The 22006-nt window shown below is 42.0% G+C and overlaps 1 protein-coding gene across 2 annotated transcripts in view; it reads left to right on the plus strand.

The window, feature by feature from the left end:
• LOC132712088 (vomeronasal type-2 receptor 26-like) overlaps positions 1-22006 on the plus strand; it is a 76615-nt gene that overhangs the window by 42822 nt on the left and 11787 nt on the right. The window contains exon 1 of one of the 2 annotated variants that reach the window (XR_015734160.1): positions 15753-16381. The exons of the other annotated variant lie outside the window; for it this stretch is intronic. The gene's annotated coding sequence lies outside the window, so the exon portion shown is untranslated. Of the gene's footprint in view, positions 1-15752; positions 16382-22006 lie in introns of those variants that run through there. 2 annotated transcript variants of the gene reach the window in all.

Consider the following 22006-nt stretch of genomic DNA (forward strand, 5'->3'; position numbering starts at 1 on the left):
ACTACAGGCCTGGTGATCTCATTATGGGAGGGATTTTGCCTTTGGGAACCACTTTAAATTCTCCTGGCCTAGACTTTAAAATATTGTATCTTGTTTTAACTAATGTGTAAGTTTCAGCTGAAGGAGAAACACACAGATAAATCATTTCTTTGCTTTAAATTCTGGGACCCTTTTCAGAAATACTTCTTTTTCTATTTTGCATTGTCCTAGTGTAGTTCATATTCTGTGCTTCTCTCAATAAAGTATTAAGCTCTTAAAATAGGGTGTGATTCTCAATCTTTTCCTCAGGGTGATGATAAAAAGCAGACATGAAGAGTATATTAGAAGCTGTGCTGGCATAGTGAAGTAGTTGAATTATAATATTAATCTGGACAGTAACTTGGGGTGGAAAGTTGAAATAAAAGCTCAATCCTTTTCAAGTGTTCAGGAGTTACAAAACTGCCTCTCAGTGTTGGAATCAGCATGGATCAGGCATGGATCATGCCTTCAGTAAATCTGGGAGGTGATCCCCATTGTACTCCAGGACTCAGCAATGTTTATCACACCTGAAGAATCTTCTCCCAGATAGACCCAAAATTATTAGCGTGAAAGAGGAGCAGGTGAGAAGGATTGCAACAATTGGAGAGAAGTGAAAATGGGAGGGATGATCGAGGGCTAGAAAACAGTCCATGATATGGATGGAAAGGCTTGTCTCCTTTCTCACAAAGTCCTCCAAGTTTAGATAAGAAAGATCCTTTTTAAAAAACACCCAATGAAATTGGGGAGTTGCTGCCTCCAAAATCCCTCCCCTGCAAAAAAACAGTGAAGCAAACTCTACCAGCACATACAAGTTTTTCTGTAATGTTCCCGGGTGCTTTTCTCACTACAGATTCATCACCAGTAAGTACCAGAAGTTCCTTGCATTGATGTTTGCTGTCTCTGAGGTCAATAAGGATTTTCTTCTTCTCCCCAACATCACCCTTGGCTTCCACATCTATGGACATTTCCAGAGGGAGATGGATGTTTCCTTAAAATGCCTCTCCATGCTCTCTTCACAAGGTCAAAGGGTTCCGGGTTACAAATGCAACCAGCAGGACATTCTGCTGTCCATCATTGGTGGTCTCAATGCCAAATTCTCAAGGCAGATGGCCTCCATCTTCAGCATCTTTAAGGTCCCACAGGTAAAACAGCTCTGTTGGATACACTATGGAATAGACAGGGACCAGAAGGTTACTCAGGAACCAAAGATGAAACCAAAGATAGTTTTTTTGGGTTGTGGGGGGGTGACATGAGCTTGTGACTATTTATATGTGATAAAAGGTTAGCCATTATTTTAGTGCCATTTATTCTCTGTATCAGGTTGATGGTTTCTACTCTGAAGTACCACCACCAATCAAAATGGGTAATTTGTAGCTTTGTCTCTGAAAAAATAATCTTTCTCCAGCTCGGTGTTGGCTTTGAGTTCTTGCAAAGAGAGAGAAGAGCCTATCCTTCCTTCTTCCGGATTAATCCCAAGGAATCTCCTCAGTATGTGGGTTTAGTCCAGCTGCTCCTGTATTTCCAGTGGAACTGGGTTGGGCTTCTGGCCCCTGAAAATGACAGTGGAGAGCATTTCATCTCAGTTGTGATTCCAATGCTCAAGGAGAAAGAGATCTGCCTGGTCTTCACTGGAATGTTGAAATTGGATAGTCTCCGTATTACCGTGAAAAAAATACTTCACATTTTCCAAACATGGTCTAAAACAGAAGTGTTTATCGTATTTGGGGATTCCACTGTGACTACCAGTGTCCAAGGGGCTGTGGCTATTTATGAAAAAAACAAAAGGATATCATTTAGTAAAGTTTGGATATTTACTTCCCATTGGAAACTCAGTAAAATGCAATCTAAAAATGTATTGCTATTTATAAAGCCTTTCCATGGAGCCCTGCATTTTAGGGACCACGCTGGGGATGTCTCAGGATTCAGCCATTTCCTCCTGTCTTTAGACCCCTTGAGCCCTCAAGGAGACGTCTTTCTCCCTCCATGGTGGGAACATGTCTTTGACTGCAAAATCCACAAACCAGGCAAGATCCCTCCAAAGGGGGAAAAACAATGCACAGGAAAGGAGAATCTGCAGAATCTGCCAAATTACAGTTTTGAAACAAGGATGACAGGTGAAAGTTACAATATCTTCAATGCCATTTATGCTCTGGCGCACGCTTTACATACAATGTATGGATCCAGAGCCCAACCAACCGTGATGAGACTTGGAAAGAGGATCCCAATTGTCCAATCATGGCAGGTAATTATTGTGGCTTTTTACTCAGTGCATAGATACTTAGAGAGGAAACTCCCCATAACAATTTCTTCAGTTACTGATTAAATGTCTGCATACTCCCATATCAATCCATCAGTTTTGCTCGGAATGTGCCCCGAATCCAACTTGTAAAAATACACTCAATTTGTTTTAAACTTGTTTTATGTTTCAGTGGATTAGTATCCCGTGCTACCCCATCCTGTTTGTTTAGTTTACCATTTATGTATTTGGATCCTGATTTGATTGTCAAGCTAAATGTGGGAACTCTCTGGACAGTGAACTGAGCAATCAAGGCAGATGCTTCCTTCTACATGGCCCCACTTGGTCAGACCTGATTCCTGCATTCTGCTGCCTCTGACTAAGAGGTAGAGAAAGTCAGTGGAATGTATTTGAAAATTAGTAGCTGAGGTTGGTAGTTAGGCTGTTGTCCTGAGCTCCGAGCTTGGCAATTTGGTTGCAAATTGGCCTTTAAAGTCAGTGGAATTTTCCATGGTTGTGATATAAATTATTCATTTCTAAAATTCATTTGTCAATTAACAAGGCTTGGGCCAAAGTAACTATTTGAAGCTGGGTGTAGCCTATAATTAAGTTTGGAATATGGAATTAAATTTGTGTGTGTGTTGTATTTTGATGAAACGGGAGTTGGAAACCATGCCCTGTGATAAAGGGGAAACTTTTGCAGTTTCAAATATTTGGTGTTCCTCCTGATTCTTCAGATCTCCACCAAGAAAACTCCTCTAGCTTCTCAGACAAATAACCCATCTTCTCAAGATGGCTGTCATGTTATGATAGAAGCCACAATGTCTCATTTATAGCTGTAGCCCAAAAACTCTGATTTCTGAACGTCTCCTTTCTTTCAGATTCTTCCCTATTTGAGGAATGTGCAGTTTAACAACAGTGCTGGAGATGAAGTCTCCTTCTCAGAAGATGGACTGGGATCTGCTCATTATGATCTTCTCAACTGGGTTCTCTTCCCCAATCTATCTTTTGTCCCCATGAAGGTTGGGCAAGTAAATCCTGAGGCTCCCCCAGGTCAAGATTTCACCATTAACTCTGATGGAATCACCTGGGCCACAAAGGTGAGCTGAGAGGAAATGTAAGTTCAGGGAAAGATTCATTCTCTTCCTGAGTTGCAGAAGATTGTCCTAAATTGAAAAATAATCAACTGAGTCAGAAACCATGGCAGTCCTTTGGTGAAAAATCTGCTTTGCATGTAACACATTTGAGATCTGATTTGTGTCATTCCACAAAGTTGTATTCTCATGGTTATTTATTTTAGAAACTCTCTTGCCCCATCACAACCCTTCCTCTGCAGGCTGAGATTCCAGTTCCAATCTCCCACATCCATGGGTGTGTCAGGAATGCCCTGGCCTGATTACCTCAGCACTTTTCTTGTGCTGAAAGACATTGGCAATCTATTTCTTTAGAAGAGAATCTGAACATAGAAGTAGGAATAACGAAGGGAAATAGGAATGGGGAAAGAATGAATGCAGTTTATTGCTTAGCTCATCCCAAGTATTTCTCTTTTCTCTTTCAGAAGGTGCCCTTTGCCAGGTGTGGCATGAAGAGGTGCCATGCAGGAGAGAGGAGAAGAGTTCCAGAGGGCAAGCAGGTTTGCTGCTACCAGTGTGATGCTTGTCCAGAAGGGACCTTTTCTAATCAGACAGGTAGACAAGACTTTAAATGTTAATCTTCCAGGATCAAAGAAGACATTCATTAAGTCATCTTTTGTTATTGTTGTCATTTTTTGTCCTCAGAAGTTCCATTCAGGATAGCTTTAGGGCAGAATTTATGAATGTCCAACTAGGATTTCCACTCCTACTCTAACTTCAAATTGCAAGAACCGCCTTCCAATCTTTCCTGAGGAAGTGGGGTGTGTGGTCCAAGCTTTAATTTTTATTATTCAAAATATGCTCCTTCTGTCAGCACTATCAACCTCTGAGAAAACAGACCTGCCAGGGAAAGAGGACATTCATCTATCTATGTCTCTTTGATAGAGCAGGAGGGAGCAAAAAAGTTTGAATGAACAGATTTAAGATACAAAGCAGAGAGGTTAAGGCAGGGATAATGTACTCACGAACAAAACAGAAACATTTCTGAATAACAGATCTATTGGTCTTCTGTGGGTTCCATTACAAAGTAAGGAGAAGGAACAGGCAGGAATCTCAAACTTAAAACCACATTACCCATGGAAGTGCACAGTGAATGAATAGCTGGAACTGAACAAATCCTCATCACTGGCTAATCAGGATTAGAATGATTTGCTCTTTTTGATGCCCCATAAATTTTGATTCCCTTTGTGCATAGATCAATAGCAGAAAGGCAACACACATATCTTTTATGTGGGAGGGATAATATGCATGGTAGTTGCTCAAGAAATCCTTAGACAAAGACTTTTGATTTCAGATTCAGCTCACTGTGAACCCTGCCCAGAAGACCAATTTCCCAACAAGGACAAGGACCAATGCATTGCCAAGAAGCTCCACTTCCTTGCCTATCAAGACACCCTGGGATATACATTAGTTTTTCTCGCTCTTTTCCTCTCTGTGATCACTTCTGCAGTCTTGGTAATTTTCTATAAATATCATGACACACCGATTGTCAAGGCCAACAACCGAGACCTCACTTACATTCTCCTGGTCTCCCTCCTGGTCTCCTTCCTCTGCTCCTTCCTCTTCATTGGTCAACCAGGGAAGATCACTTGTCTTATACAACAATCTGCCTTTGCCATTCTCTTTTCCTTGGCAGTTTCCTCTGTCTTGGCAAAAACTGTCATAGTGATTCTGGCTTTCATGGCCACCAAGCCTGGAAACAGGTCAAGGAAACTCTTAGGAAAACCACTGGCCAACTCCATTGTCATAGCCTGTCCCCTGATCCAAGCCCTTCTTTGTGCCACCTGGCTGGGAACCTCTCCTCCATTTCCCAGCTGTGACTTTCACTCCTTGTTTGGAGAGATCATCTTGGAATGCAAGGAAGGCTCAGTTTTAATGTTTTACACTGTCCTTGCCTATCTGGGTTTTCTGGCCTTCATCAGTTTCACAGTGGCATTTCTAGCTAGGAAATTGCCTGATAGTTTCAACGAAGCCAAGTTCATTACTTTTAGCATGCTGGTCTTTTGCACTGTTTGGATCTCCTTCCTCCCCACTTACCTGAGCACCAAAGGAAAGTCCATGGTGGCTGTGGAGATTTTCTCCATTTTGGCCTCTGGAGCTGCTCTCTTGGCCTGTATTTTTTTCCCCAAATGCTACATTATTCTACTGAGGCCGGATCTGAATTGTAGAGAAAATATAGTAAGGAACAAGAATTTCTAAGTAATGCATGGATTGGCCTTATTTATATTTCTCTTTGAGGCATGTTTAGAAAGTGATAATTTTTTCAAAACAATGTTGACAAGAAGGCAGAACATATTTATTAAAGAACTCCTTACCAAGTCCTGCAACTGGTTACAATTTAGCTTTGGTCAGCAACTATCATCCAGTCTTTGCTGATCATGTTTTAAAAGTGTCCTCAGTGATGTCCAGTGCACTGGTTCTGGGTTCAGTATTAGTGTCTTTAAGCAAATATGGTTGTTTCCTTAGATATCTGAGGCTTTATAGAATTGCCCACCATTATTCAATTATTTTTGAAATGGTAGAGTTTAAATCCACCTCACATCCAGATCTGCTATACTTCCTTGTCAATGTCAGGCAGAATTTTCCTGAGCTGGATGAACAAAATATGTCATAATTGTGTGCAGTATGTTATCATCTCTTCTGACAGTTCACCTCTTGGGCTTTCTTGGTAAACCATGGTGCTCTATGAGATCTGCATGCATAGAGAGTCTGCACAGGAATAATTCAACCCATGACCAGGATCTCAATCTAATTTTCTTAATGAGTAGATGTTCCTAGCAAGGTCATCCGGGGCATGAGATTCAGCCCAGCTTCCTAAGTAAAGTCAGGAAACATGTGCAAATCACCTATTCCTGTGACATGCAGTTATTTAAGGGTTAAAACCAGCACCTTGGGGGGAACCTGGGAGCCACTGCAGCTCATGCAATATAAATCTAATATGGGTGAACTTAGAAGGGCCCAATATTGTGAACATCATGAACAAGTCTTCATCTTGGACCAGATGCATGAAACAGTAGAAAATATTCATAGCTCAGATTTAGATTGTGACAGTGGTTTGTTCTCCAAATTTACCATTTAGCTCCTGGACATTTCATTACCCAGCTATGTAACATCTTCAGTGGGATTCTGTGTGAAGTGTCTTGTTAGGTTTCTCTTATGTTTATATAGGCCTTATGTCAGGGGAGAAATGTTCCCGGTTCCGACCGGATCACCCGATCCAGTAGCGATGGCAGCAGGTGGTTCGGAGAACCGGTAGTAAAAATCCCTCCCCCACCCCATGCCCAGCTGAGCCACATGATCGACTGAGCCTTTTTTTTACTTTTAAAAGCATTTTTTTTACAACCTATTTGGCTAAATTGTACAGCATTTTATCACCTTTTCTGTAGGCTTCCTCTTTGGAATGACGTAGCTGCTTAAGTTTAGCTGTCAACCAAGGTTTGTTGTTACAAGTTCCTGGTGGGTACACATAAGTCTTCACAGAAGCTGACATATGATGTTACAGTCTCTGTGAGTTCATTTAAGTCTTTAAATGAACTCACAGAAGTGAGTTCATTAAGAAGTACTTTCAAAAACATTCCAACCAGTGCAGTCAAGGCAGGCCTGCAGCTTTAACTTTGCCTCCTCCATCCAAGTCTTCACTGATTTAATAGTTGGTTTTGTGGTTTGAAGTCTTTGCCTGTAAGCAGGTACAAGGTGAATCATGCAATGATCAGAGTATTCTTGCCTCTAGTGGGACAATTGACATGCTGAAAATATTTTGGTAGCTCTTTCCTTAAGTTTGCCTTGTTTAGATCTCCCAAAATATTGGCCAGTGAATCGGGGTATTTGGCTTCAGCCTCCGTAATTTGGTCAGCTAGAGTTCATAATGCCTTGTTTACACAGGCTTGTGGTGGAACATAAACATCAATTAGAAGAAATGAGGAAAATTCATGGGGTGAATAGTATGGTTTGCAGTTGATAATTAATGTCTCTAAGTTTTCATCACAGAATTTATATATTATAGTTATATCCTGAGACCAGCTGTTGTTGATATATAAGCATAAACCTCCTCCCTTCTTTTTACCAGATATTGCTGCAATTCTGTCTGATTGTTGAATCTGAAACCCTGGGATATGCAGGCTGGTATCTTCAATTGATTCATTTAACCAGGTTTCAGAGAAGCATAGGGCTGCTGAATTGTAAAAGTCAGAATTGTATTTGTTTAAAAGGAGTATTTCATCCATCTTATTAGCAAGTGAACATACGTTGGTTAGGAAAATTGAAGGCAGAGGAAAAATAAATTTCCTATTCCTTAATCTGTTTAAAATCCCCACCCTTTTACCTCTCTTTCTTCACTTTGGTTTTTTTGGAAATCTGTGGCTCCAGGGAAATTGCTTCTTCCTGTGTTAGAACAAGGAAGGTGAGATCACAGAAAGCTGCTCCTTAAAGAAACGTTGCTTAATTTTTAGCAGATGGTCTTGTGAGTAAGAAATCCATAGTGAGTCACAGAGAATAATTAAAAATAAATAAACCATTAGTAAGCATTTCACCAAGGCAGCCTTCGGCAGCGCCATCTTGGAATATAATTATTTATTATGTTGGCACTGTCTTCATTCTGTGTTTTGTCTTTCATATTTGTTAGTTCTTATTTGAGTAAATGTGGGTTTGTGAGCTAATATTGTTCCCAGGGGTTGCAGTAGCCTGGCTGCTACTTCTGAGAGCAAGCTCAGAGAACAAACCTCTGCCAAAAAGAAAAAAAAACACATTGCAGGAGTCCAAATGGGAAGTGACCAAGGCATGACTGACTTTGAGCAGAACCTCCCGTCCTGGGTAGTGCACAATTGGTATGTTGATGATATTATCCCCATTTCCACTAGATGGCCTTTCATGTGAGAAATAGAAAGATAGAAGGAATGTGTGTGAATTGGCCTATAGAATAGCAAACTCAAATTCTCTGGTTTTCAATCAGCTTTAACAAAATGTCTATGGCAATGTAACTGATACATACTTTTATTAAGAGAAAACTACTTTGTTGAAGATAATAACATTAGAAAGGTGGGGAAATAACTAGATATTTGATTATTATGAATAGGTATGCTTACTTCATCTATTACTGATGCATATATGATTTTCTCCTCTTTTCTGAAATGTGGATAAATATGAGTGCATCCTTTGGTCTTCAAGAGTTCCTCCCGCTAATTTCCAGACAGGATTTATCCAGGTTGCACCCTTAACAATAAAAACTGTCATGAGATTTGATTATTGGTTTTCAGTCCTTCATTTCATTCCATAATGGTTTTGGGAGGGAGGGAGCCTGAAGGATTAAGCAGCTGTGATAGCCACACAAACATTGCAGTTGGTCCTTGTTGAGCAATGATGATGAAAAAGTAACTTTGCAACCTATACACACTGACAACTTTCACAGGTTTGCAGAGCATACAAAAACTGAAGTCATTCCATCATTGTTGTGATAGTTTTACTTAGCAAACACTTCCATCATTCTTTTGGTATGAATGGCCAAGGATTGGTCACAACAGAATGGCTGATGATGACAATGGTGATGTTAGGAGATCAGATTCTTCTAGACAGCCTCAGCACACAATAAGCCTATTTTCATTTGTATTGCATGGACTCCTGACTTCCCACACTTGATGGTTGACATTAAAGACCACCAAAAGGTCAGGTTGAGCTGCCCTCATCCTGCTCCTTCCAAAATTCATCTAAAAGTGCAACCAATGCCATTTCCATCCCATCCCAGGCCTGAACCTTCCCAGAAATGAGGATTTATCCAAAGTCCACCGAAATTGTCCATTGTAGTCTGACCTAACAATTGTTTCTTGAGTATGAGCCAAACCAAGTAATCCTTCATAACTGGGTGAACAACCCCATCTCTCAAGGATGAATTCAGGCTGGGTGCCTGTCAACTATAGGTTTTTTCCCAATAACAGAAGACTTTCTGCCTCCACTCTTCCACCACTCATGCCTCTATCCTCTTTGTTGCTCACATGGGTGCTGAGATTCTCCACAGTTCAATTTCATTCTGTTTAACAGACAACCTATTAGAGGAGTGTCAGAACCTGGGCATGGAGTCAAAAGAGGAATCAGCCTAGAGTGTCTATGTAGCCACAAATAAACTAAGTTCAATCCTTCAGGAATCCCATTGACCCTTATCTAACACCAAGATAGTGCTAACCATTCGTTGAGTAGGTTCCCGTTTGCATGACTAGGAATTAATCAGTCTAATTTGAACGTCATGTGTGGTTTCAATGCTTTGCATGCAACATTTACAAAGACTTTTCCTGATATAGCTACCATACTGTTCTTTGAGCAGAAACTAATAGTCCAGGAAGACCCTAGACTGAATAAGAGTCCTAAGCATTACAATGCAATGTCATGCAGAACCAAGATGAAAAATAATACTTCTTGGAAAACCAATCATGGACAGCTGCTTCTGTTTGCTGGGTTTTCTTTTTTTTCAAATTTAGACTCTTCCTTTCCATCTAACATTGATGCACTAATGCAAAACTTTGATAGCATTGTTGCTATCAGTGTCAATCAGTGGTTGAAGAACTGAATATTGATGAGCCTTGGTGGCGCAGCAGACTTAAGTGCTGTTAAGTAGCACCAGCTGCCTGCAATTACTGCAAGTTCAAATCTCACCAGACTCAAGGTTGACTCAGCCTTCCATCCTTTCGAGGTAGGTAAAATGGGGACCCAGATTGTGGGGGCAATAAGCTGACTTCGTATAAAAAAGAACACCACTTTGGGGGGGGGGGCGGCAAAAGCCCTACTAAGCAGGTATATACAAAAGTATGAAGGCTATTGTTTAACACATTGTAAGCCGCCCTGAGTCTCCGGAGAAGGGCAGCATATAAATCGAACCACTGTTCCTCAGACGGCCAGCTGTGAGTCCCTCCTTGTGAAGTGGGGTCATGGGGTTCAGATGGGTCTGCTGATCACGTATCTGGCTCCCTGCCATGTGGCAGCAGCCCTGCCTGAGCTACTCAACGTTATCGCCGCGGTGGTGGTTCATACCCCCAGACTTATGGTCATGGGGGATTTCAACCTGCCATCCATGGGTGAGACGTCGGAGGTGGCTCGGGAGTTCATGGCTTCCATGACAGCTATGGACCTGACCCAGATAATTCATGGCCCTACCCACACAGGGGGAAACACACTGGACCTGGTTTTTGTCTCTGGACAGTGGTTGAGTGATCTTGAGATAGGGGATATAGTCACCGAGCCCTTGTCATGGTCGGATCACTTTCTCCTTTGCCTTGACCTTCGAACCGCTGCACCCCACCGCAGGGAGGAAGAGGCGGTAAGATGGTTCCGTCCCAGGCACCTGATGGAACCTGATAGGTTCCAGATGGAGCTTGGGCCATTCCCTGAGGCTCTGGCACACGCCTCGACTAGTGACCTAGTGGCCACCTGGGATAGGGTGGCTGCTGGAGCTCTGGATCGGGTCATGCCTTCGTGGCCTCTGACCCGGCACTGATCTCACCTGGCTCCTTGGTTTACCGAGGAGCTGAGGGAGATGAAGCGCCAGAAAAGATGTCTAGAGAGTAGTTGGAGGGCCAGTGTTTCTGAATCTGACTGGACACTGGTAAGATCTCATATTAAGAATTACCTAGTGGCAATAAAAGCAGCAAAATGTACATATTTTGCCGCTCTTATTGTGTCATCAGATAATCGCCCGGCCGCCCTGTTTAGGGTAACCCACTCCCTGCTCCACCAGGAAGCACGGGAGGACCCCTTGGAGGGTAGAGCCAAGGATTTTGTTGAGTATCTGTATGACAAAATCACTCAGATTCGGGAAGGCCTGGACTCGGACTGGGTAGTGTCAGGGGGGATGACTGAGGCAGTTCTTGAGAATGTTATCTGGGATGAGTTTGATCCTGTGACCCCTGACGACGTGGACAGGATTCTCAGTGGACTGAACGCGACCACATGTTTATTGGACCCGTGCCCTTCCTGGTTAGTGCTGGCTTCCCAGGAGGTGATGCGAGGCTGGCTCCAGGGGATTATAAATGCTTCATTGGGTGAGAGTGACTTCCCTGCTGCCTTGAAAGAGGCGGTGGTGAGGCCTCTCCTCAAGAAGCCTTCCCTGGACCCGGCACTGTTGGCTAATTATTGTCCGGTCTCCAACCTTCGCTTTGTGGCGAAGGTTGTCGAGAGTGTGGTTGCGCGACAATTCCCCCAGCACCTGGATGAAACGATGTATCTGGATCCATTCCAGTCGGGCTTCAGGCCTGGGTACAGCACGGAAACGGCATTGGTCGCATTGGTTGATGATCTCTGGAGGGCTCAGGACAGGGGTTGCTCCTCTGTCCTGGCCCTATTAGATCTCTCAGCGGCTTTTGATACCATCGACCATGGTATCATGCTGCACCGGTTGGAAGAGTTAGGGGTGGGGGGCACCTTCCTACGGTGGTTCTCCTCCTTTCTCTCCTACCAGTGGCAGTCTGTGTTGGCAGGGGGGCAGAGGTCGACCCCAAGGCCCCTCATATGTGGGGTGCCACAAGGGTCAGTCCTCTCGCCCCTCCTGTTCAACATTTATGTAAAGCCACTGGGCGAGATCATCCGTGGTTTTGGGGTGAAGTACCACCAGTACGCTGATGACACCCAGCTGTACATCTCCACCCCGGACCACCCCAATGATGCCCTTGAAGTGATGTCCTGGTATCTGGAGGCCGTGCAGATCTGGATGGGGAGAAACAGGCTCAGGCTCAACCCATCCAAGACCGAGTGGCTGTGGTTTCCAATGTCCCAATATAGTCAGTTGACGCCATCACTGACTATTGGGGGCGAATCGCTGGCCCCCATGGAGAGGGCTCGCAACTTGGGCATCCTCCTGGATTCACGGCTGTCTTTAGAAGAGCATTTGACGGCCGTGACCAGGAGGGTTTTTCATCAGGTTCGCCTGATTCACCGGTTGCGTCCCTTTCTGGATCGGGACTACTTACACATAGTCACTCATGCCCTCATCATTTCCCGCCTGGACTATTGCAACGCTCGCTACATGGGGCTCCCCTTGAGGAGCACCCGGAGGCTCCACCTGGCGCAGAGTGCGGCCACACTGGTGGTTATGGGAGTGACATGGCGCTCCCATGTAACACCTCTCCTGCGCGAGCTGCACTGGCTCCCGGTGGTCTTCCGGGTGCGCTTCAAGGTTTTGGTTACCACCTTTAGAGCGCTCCATGGCTTAGGACCTGACTACTTGTGGAACCGCCTACTACCACAAATAGCCTCCCACCGCCCGGTACGCTCTCATAGAGAGGGGCTCCTCCGGGTGCTGTCGGCCAAACAGTGTTGACTGGCAGCCCCCAGGGGGAGGACCTTCTCTGTGGGGGCACCCACTATCTGGAACGAGCTCCCCCTGGAGATACAGAGGATCCTGGATCTGCGCACTTTCTGCTGTGCTCTTAAGACCTTCCTATTCCAGCAAGCTGGCCTGGCCTAACCTTTCCCCCCCTTTTTCTTATAAATTGAAAATTTTAAATCTGTTTTTAAATTATTGGGATGTTTTAAATTTGTCTCGGGCTAAATTGTTTAATCTGGTTTTATTTTTGCTTTTAAATTTTTGTATTTTTGTATTTCATTTTTGTGCCTGTTCACCGCCCTGAGTCCTTCGGGAGTAGGGCAGTATATAAATCTAATGAAAGAAAGAAAGAAAGAAAGAAAGAAAGAAAGAAAGAAAGAAAGAAAGAAAGAAAGAAAGAAAGAAAGAAAGAAAGAAAGAAAGAAAGAAAGAAAGAAAGAAAATAAATAATTAATATCATCAGCATACGAATGATACCAGATCTCAAATTGAGAAGGCTGCCCAGATGCACCCTGAAAGACAATGGATTTGGCTCAGTCTCTCTCCTGCAACCAACGCTGAATTGAATCACCTTCAGGTGAAGGAGAGACTCGCATAACAGTATGCACCCATGCCTGTTACCCCAGTTTCTAATTTCATCACCCTGTCAAGTCTTTGTTAAAACTGGTTATTCCATCCAAGCATTGCCATGACTGCTCACAGCTACAAGGCCACAACTAATTCTCATGTGCCACCAAACCACATTAGCACTCATACTAGCTGACTGACTATGGCACCGGCCAAACTCCACCTTGTATGCATGGGGTCAGTTTCATGGAGGTCAAATTCACAACATGACTTCATCTGCTCTGTGCATTACAAGAAACACAAACATGTTTTTTTTTTCCATTCTGGTGTATGAGAAGCTATTGTTCAAGGGTTGCTTTCCTTGCAATTATCAGAAGTACAGTCATTCTTAGTGTATCCCCTGTGGATTTATGGGGGCAGAACATGTCATTTTATCTGGTCTTGCAAAGAGCTCACTCCTGGGTTTGAAGAGACTCACATGCCTTTGTTTCCTCTATGGTTAAAGCCCAAACAGAGGTAAGAGGAAGTATTGCTCATATCAATTTGTTCTGGGGCCATCCAGGTGGCACAGGTGGTATCTAATCTGCTAAAGTTCCAGTGAGTTTCAGGAGCAACCTTCAAATCAGTTTCTACATAAACCTTGATTTCTGTCCTAGGAGAGAAGGTGATAAGAATGACTGGGCAGGAGTCATGCTACTTCTGATGCTGATGCTCTTCTGGCTCCTGGCTCCAACTACAGCAAAGAGGCTGCAAACCATATGGGTCTTAAGGGATAATATCAATTTAAATGAAAGCTACTATAGGCCTGGTGATCTCATTATTGGTGGGAATTTGCCCTTTGGAATCATAGGAAGGTCTCCTGTCGTTGATTTTAAAACACTGAATCATCTTTCACTTAGTGCGTAAGTTTCAGCTGGAGGGAAACATGGAGATAATTATTCTCTTTGCTTTAAATTTGGGGACTTTTTTCAGAAATACGTCTTCTAGTATTTGTACTGTCCTGGTGTAGTGCACATTTTGTGCTTTTCTCAGTAAATTAGGAAGCTCTTAAAATAGGCTGGAATTCTCAATCTCTTCATCAGGAAGATGATAAACAACAAAAATGAAGAGGGAAGCTGTGCTGGCCTAGTGAAGACGTCAAATTATAATATTAATCTGAACAGTAACTTCTGGTAGAAAATTCAAATAAAAGTTCAACACTCTTCAAGCGTTCAGGAGTTACAAAAATTCCTCTCAGCATTGGAGTCAGCATTGATGATGAATAATGGCCTTCAGTAAATCCCTGAAATGGCCCCCTCTGTAGTCCTGTACTCAGCAGCACTTACCACACCTGAAGAAGCTGCTCCAAGAGAGACCTTAAATAATTACATTGAAAGGGGAGCAGTTGGGAAGGATTACAGCCACTGGAGCAAAGTGAATATGGCAAGGATGATAGATGGTATAAAACAGTCCATGATATCTATGGAAAGGTTTGTCTCCTTTCTCACAAAGTCATCCAAGTTTAGCCAAGGGAAATCTTTGGGGGGGAAAACCCAACTCAATGAAATTTTGGAGTTTCTGCCCCCAAAAGTCCCCACAAACAGTGAGGAAAATTATACAGCCATGTACAAGATTTCCTGTAATGTTCAACAATGTTTTGCTCACTACAGAATCATCACCAGTTACTACCAGCAGTTCCTTGCATTGATGTTTACTGTCTCCAAGGTCAATAAAGATTTTCTTCTGCTCCCCAACATCTCCCTTGGCTTCCACATCTATGGCCATTTCCAGAATGAGTTATTTATTTCCTTAAACAGCCTTTCCATGCTCTCCTCACAAGGCCAAGTGGTTCCAGGTTATAAATGTGACCAGCAGGATACTCTGCTCTCCATCATTGGTGGTCTCAGTGCCAAGTCCTCAAGGCAGATGGCCTCCATCTTCAGCATCTTTAAGGTCCCACAGGTAAGAGAGCTCCACTGAATACAATATGGAGTAGACAAAGATCAAAACACACACATAAGCCAAGAGGAAACTAAAGGTAATTTGGAGGAGGCACATCATGAGCGGGTGACTCTTAATGTACTCTTCATAAAAGGGTAGCCATCATTTTAGTGGCATTTATTCCCTGCATCAGGTTGTTGGTTTCTTCTCTTGTCTTCTGATGTACCACAACCAGTCAAGATGTGTAGCTTCCCTAAGAAGGGAAGGACATTAAGCTGGCCACAGAGAGTGCCTGACTGGTAATGCTCACTCCTAAAGTTGCCATAAGACTTTACTTTGTCTTTGAAAGATGAATCTCATTTTTTCCAGCTCGGTGTTGGCTTTGAGTTCTCTCAGGAAGAGAGAAGAGTTTATTCTTCCTTCTTCTGGATTAATCCCAAGGAATCTCCTCAGTATGTGGGTTTAGTCCAGCTGCTCCTGTATTTCCAGTGGAACTGGGTTGGTCTTATGGCTCCTGAAGATGACAGAGGAGAACATTTCATTTCAACTCTGATGCCAATGCTCCAGGAGAAGGAGATCTGCCTGGCCTTCACTGAAAGATTGAAAATAGATGATCTTCGGATGATAATGAAAAAATTACTTCTCAATTTACAGACTTGGTCAAAAACTGAAGTGATTATTCTGTTTGGAGACTTTGATTGTAGTACCGGTGTACAGGCAATTGTGTTTGCCCATGAAAAATCGAGAAAGAAAATAATTCAGAATGTTTGGATCTTAACCTCTCATTGGAAACTTAGTCTGGAGGAATCTGAATACGCATTGCAATATCTAAAGCCTTTCCATGGAGCCTTGCATTTCAGGGACCACACCGGGGATGTCTCTGAATTCAGCCACTTCCTCCTGTCTTTAGACCCCTTGAACCCCCAAGGAGATGTCTTTCTCCCTCTATGGTGGGAAATAGTCTTTGCCTGCAAGTTCCAGAAATCAGGAAAGATCCTTCCAAAGGGAAAAAAACAATGTTCAGGAAAGGAGAATCTGCAGAATCTGCCCAATTACACTATTGAAAGGAGCATGACAGGTGAAAGTTACAAGATCTACAATGCTATTTATGCTCTGGCACATGCTTTACATGCAATGTATGGATCCAGAGTGCGACCGACCGTGATGAGGCTTGGAAAGAGGATCTCCAATGTCCAGTCATGGCAGGTAATTTCTGTGGCTTCCTTAGAAAGGAAAACATATTAAAAGCAATTATTAGAAAGATATGAATAATGTTTTGTTGGAATAGTTTGGAGAGGGGGAAGAAGAGAAATAAACCAAATGAGCTGTCCATAAAATTCATAGAAGAAAGACCTTCGTAGAGTCTGGAAAGGCTTCAATGGTTGCCAGAGTTTCAGGAGGTAACCATGACAGGGAACAGATGTCAGCTGAGAGCAAAAGAACAATCTGGCTGTGTTTGAGAAAGAAGCTTCCAGAAGTCAGCAGAAGTCCTAACTGGCATATTTGCAGAACACCCTCTGTTACCCTCAGCATGGAACCCAAATCCAACTTGTAGGAAGACACTCAATTCGTTTTAACCTTGGTTTATGTTTCTATAGTTTAACATCCTATGTGACCCCACCCAATTTGTCCAGTTTTACATTTATTGCACTGCTCAGCTTGTTGTGTGAATGCAGCAAGTCTTTATCCACCTGAGCACATAACGCAGGACTCAAAATAGTCTTAATGGGTTGAACTTCTCTGAACAGTGAAGAAACAAGCCAGGGCAAGCTCTACCTTTTCCTTGATTTCATTTCATGAAACATGAAATCAAAAATCGTGTCTTGTTCATACAATGTTCTACCTGTCAATGACTACTTCAGCTTCAACCGCAATAATACACAAGCACCCAATAGATACAAATTCAAGGTAAACAGCTCCAAACTCAATTGCAGAAAATATGGCTTCAGCAACAGAGTGGTCAATGCCTAGAATGCACTACCTGACTCTGTGGTCTCATTCCAAAACCCCCAAAACTTTAACCTTAGACTGTCTACTCTTCACCTCACCCCATTCCTAAGAGGTCTGTAAGGGGCGTGCATAAGCGCACCAGCGCGCCTACTGTCCCTGTCCTAATGTCTCCATTTATTTGTATCTTTATCCTGTATTCATAATCATGTTTATACCTATATATGTAATCTTATACATGTTTGACAAATAAATAAATAAAATAAAATAAAAATAAGAGCCTTGGTACTACAGTGGTTTAAAGCACCCTGTTATTAACACAGCTGCCTGCAATTTACTGCTGGTTCGAATCTCTCCAAGGCTCAAGGTTGACTCAGCCTTCCATCCTTTCTAAGGTAGGTTAAATGAGGACCCAGTTTGTGGGGGCAATAAGCTGACTTTGTATAAATATACAAAAGTATGAAGGCTATTGCTTAACGCACTGTAAGCCGCCCTGAGTCTCCGGAGAAGGGCGGCATATAAATCAAATTAAATTAAAAAAAAAAAAATGGTTCCTGGATTGTGCTCTGTTTGATTCTCAGACATAGAAAATCAGAGGACTTGTACTCTGTTGCCATAAACATTATTTCATTGTTGCTGAAGTGAATTTATCAGTTTCAAGACCTGAGGACAAAGTAAATATTTAAAACTACATGTAATCAAGTGTCACAGGAGGAAAAGCATATGATTAATTTTGGAATGTGGCACTAAAATCTTTAAATATTTTGATTCAGATAAATTCTGATAAAGCTTGATTTGAAGAAACCATGATACAAAGGATCAGTGATAAAGAAAAAACCCTTCTGGTTTCAGTGTTAAATATTTGGTCTTACTACAGATTCCTCAGTTCTCCACCAAGAGACTCTAGTTTTTCAGACATAAACTCATCTTCTCAATACGATCACCATGTTCTAATAGAAGCCATAAAATGTAGCTCTAACCAAATACTCCTATTTCTGAAGGTCTCTTTTATTTCAGATTCTTCCCTATTTGAGGAATGTGCAGTTCAACAACAATGCTGGAGAGGAAGTCTCCTTCTCAGGAGATGGACTGGGATCTGCTCGTTATGATCTTTTCAATTGGGTTCTCTTCTCCAATCGATCTTTTGTCCCCATGAAGGTTGGGCAAATAAATCTTGAGGCTCCCCCAGGTCAAGATTTCACCATTAACTCTAATGGAATCATCTGGGCCACAAAGGTGAGCTGCAAGGAAATGTTGTAAGTTCAGAGAAAGATTCATTATCTTCCTGAGAGGCAGAACATCTTCCTAAATAGAAAAATAATCATTTGAGTCATAAATCATGGCAGTCAATTGGTGAAAAATCAGCTTTGCATATAACACATTTGAGGTCTGATTTGTGTCATTCCACAAAGGGTTAGGATTGGGAACAACATCTGCTTGAAACAAAGGATGCAATTACAGCAAGCAACAGGGATTTCAATTGGACCATTGCTGCTCATTTGTATCCTTCCTGGTTCTGTCTTTTAGAAATGCTGTAGTTCAGTCACAATCCTTCCTCTGCAGGCTGAGATCCCAGTTCCAATCTCCAGCATCTGTTTGTAGGTTGCGAGTGCCACTGGCCTGAATCCCCCAGCAGCTGTTCCGGGTTTTTGATAGACAAGGGTGAACAATTTTGTTAGAAGAGATTCTGAACATAGAAATGGGAATGTGGAATAGAAAGTATTCCTCTTTTCTCTTTCAGAAGGTGCCCTTTGCCAGGTGTGGCATGAAGAGGTGCCATGCAGGAGAGAGGAGAAGAGTTCCAGAGGGCAAGCAGGTTTGCTGCTACCTGTGTGAACTTTGTCCAGAAGGGACGTTTTCTAATCAGACAGGTAGATCAGACTTTTAAATCTTAATCCTCCAGAATCAAGGAGGACATTCATTAAATTAATATATTTTTGTAATTGTTGTCATTTCTGATGAGATAGACATCCACTCAAACGTTTCAGCAGAACCTTTCAGTAAATTACCCTACCTTTCCTAATCCTCAGTAATTGCTTGTAGGATAGATTTAGGACAGAATTTATGAATGCTCTAACCTCCAATTGGGAAAACCTACTTCTAATCTTTTCCTGAGGAAGTGGGGTGTGTGGTCCAAGCTTTAATTTTTATTATTCAGAATATGCTCCTTCCGTCAGCACTATTAAAGTCTGAGGAAATTGACCTGCCAGAGAAAGAGGGAATTCATTTATCTATGTCTCTTTGTAGAGCAGGAGGGAGGAAAAATGTCTGAATGAACAGATTTGGAGTACAAAGCAGAGAGGTTAAGGCACGGATAATATGCACACAAACAAGCATTCCTGGGTAACAGATCTGTCAGTCTTGTGTGAGTTCCATTATAAAGTGAGGAAGAAAACAGGCAGGAATCTCAAACTAAAAGCCACATTACTCATGGAGGTGCATAATGGATGGATAGCTGGAACTGAATGAATCCTTGTCTCTGGCTAATCAGGATCATGATAAATGAATGATGATTTGCTCTTTATGATGGCCCATAAATTGCACAGTGGGTTCTTTCACTACTCCCTTTGTAGGTAGGTCAACAGCAGAAAGTCATATGATTTATGTGGGAGGGATAATATGAATGGCAGTTGCTCAAGAAATCCTTAGACAAAAATGTTTGATTTCAGATGCAGCTCACTGTGAATCCTGCCCAGAAGACCAATTTCCCAACAAGGACAAGGACCAATGCATTGCCAAGAAGATCCACTTCCTTGCCTATCAAGACACCCTGGGATACACCTTAGTTTTTCTCGCTCTTTTTCTCTCTGTGAGCACATCTGCAGTCCTGGTGATTTTCTATAAACATCATGACACACCGATTGTCAAGGCCAACAACCGAGATCTCACTTACATTCTCCTGGTCTCCCTCCTGCTCTGCTTCCTCTGCTCCTTCCTTTTCATTGGTCAACCAGGGAAGCTCACCTGTCTCTTCCAACAATCTGCCTTTGCCATTCTCTTTTCTCTTGCAGTTTCCTCTGTGTTGGCAAAAACTGTCATGGTGGTTCTGGCCTTCATGGCCACCAAACCAGGGAACAAGACAAGGAAACTCTTAGGAAAACCACTGACCAACTCCATTGTCATAGCCTGTCCCCTGATCCAATCAGTCCTTTGTGTCACCTGGCTGGGAAACTCTCCTCCATTTCTTAACTTGGACTTCCACTCCTTGTTTGGAGAGATCATCTTGGAATGTAAGCAAGGCTCAGCTGTAATGTTTTACGGTGTCCTTTCTTACCTAGGACTTTTGGCCCTAGTCAGTTTCACAGTGGCATTTCTAGCTAGGAAATTGCCTGATAGTTTTAATGAAGCCAAGTTCATTACTTTTAGCATGCTGGTCTTTTGCAGTGTATGGATCTCCTTCCTCCCCACCTATCTGAGCACCAAAGGGAAGTCCATGGTGGCTGTGGAGATTTTCTCCATTTTGGCCTCTGGGGCTGCTCTCTTGGCTTGTATCTTTTTTCCCAAATGCTACATTATTCTGCTGAGGCCCGATCTGAATTGTAGAGAAAATATAGTAAGAAACAAAAATGTCTAATTAATGCAAGGAGTTGCCTCATTTATATTTGTCTTTGTGGCATGTTTAGAATGTCATAAGATTTCTAATAAATGATGACAGAAAGGAGGAATTTGTCCATAAAAGAATTCCTTATGAAGTTCTGCAACTGCTTACAATATTCCGGTGGTCAGTTTTTTCTTTTTTGTGTTTTCAAAGTGTCCTTAGTGAGTTCCAAAGCCCTTGTTATTAAAGATGTGTTTATTATTTCAGATATTTCTAAGTTTATATGGAACAGGAAAAAACCAAGAATTAGATAGAAACTACTGCAAGATGCTGAGGAAAAAGTGGGGGTTGGGTTTACCAGATCTGAAATTGTATTTTGAGGGATGTTGTCTGGCCTGGTTAAAAGACTTGATGAACCTCCAGAATAAGAGACTACTTGAATTAGAGGGCCATGAATTAAGGTTTGGATGGCACTGTTATTTATGGTATGATAAAGTTAAAGTTAATGTTTATTTATTTATTTATTTATTTATTTTGTCGCATTTCTATTCCGCCCCACTCCCAAGGGACTCTGGGCAGCATAGAATGTTGATTTTAGTAATCACTTTGCTAGACGTGCCATACTAAGAGTTTGGAATAAATATAAAACAAGGTTCTATATGAAGTTGCCTCTTTGGGTGTCCCCACAAGAAGCTTTTTTAAGAAAATAAATGGTGGCGAAGGCAGACAGCTGGACGTATGGTAAAATATTATCTTTCAACTCTGGTGAAGATACATTAAAGTTGAGGGAAGAACTTGAATTGGAAGGTTATGTTTGCCATTGGTTTACATATCAACAACTGAAAGAATAATTTAAATAAAAATAAAAGAGTTGTGGGTTTGATTTTGCTAAGAATGAATTGGAAATCTTATTGTGTGGTAGTGATGAGCATATTATTGCTAAGATTTATAAAATGTTATTGAACTTGAATTTGGAAAGTGACCATGTAAAACATTGTATGATTCTCTGGATAAGGAATTTTGGATATAAGGTGATGCTTGAACAATAGGAAAATATGTGGATGAAAGGTTTAAAATTTATACTAAACTGTAATTAAAAACAAAAATTTTATAAGATCATGTATCGCTGGCATTTAACACTGGATAAGTTATGCAGAATGCATAAAGGCATTTCAAATGAATTTGTAAAGGAAAGAAGGAACTTCTTACCTTTTATAGTGGACATGTGTTAAGAAATTTTAGAGTAAGATTCATACTATAATACAGAATATTATTAAAACAAAAATAAAAATAAAACCAGAAACTTTTCCTTTGGGTTTAATGGAAAATGACTTGGAGAAAAATTT

This window comes from Pantherophis guttatus, chromosome 1 (genome assembly GCF_059756535.1).
Source record: "Pantherophis guttatus breed Tessera chromosome 1, ASM5975653v1, whole genome shotgun sequence".
In the NCBI taxonomy this organism is placed as follows: Eukaryota; Metazoa; Chordata; class Lepidosauria; order Squamata; family Colubridae; genus Pantherophis; species Pantherophis guttatus.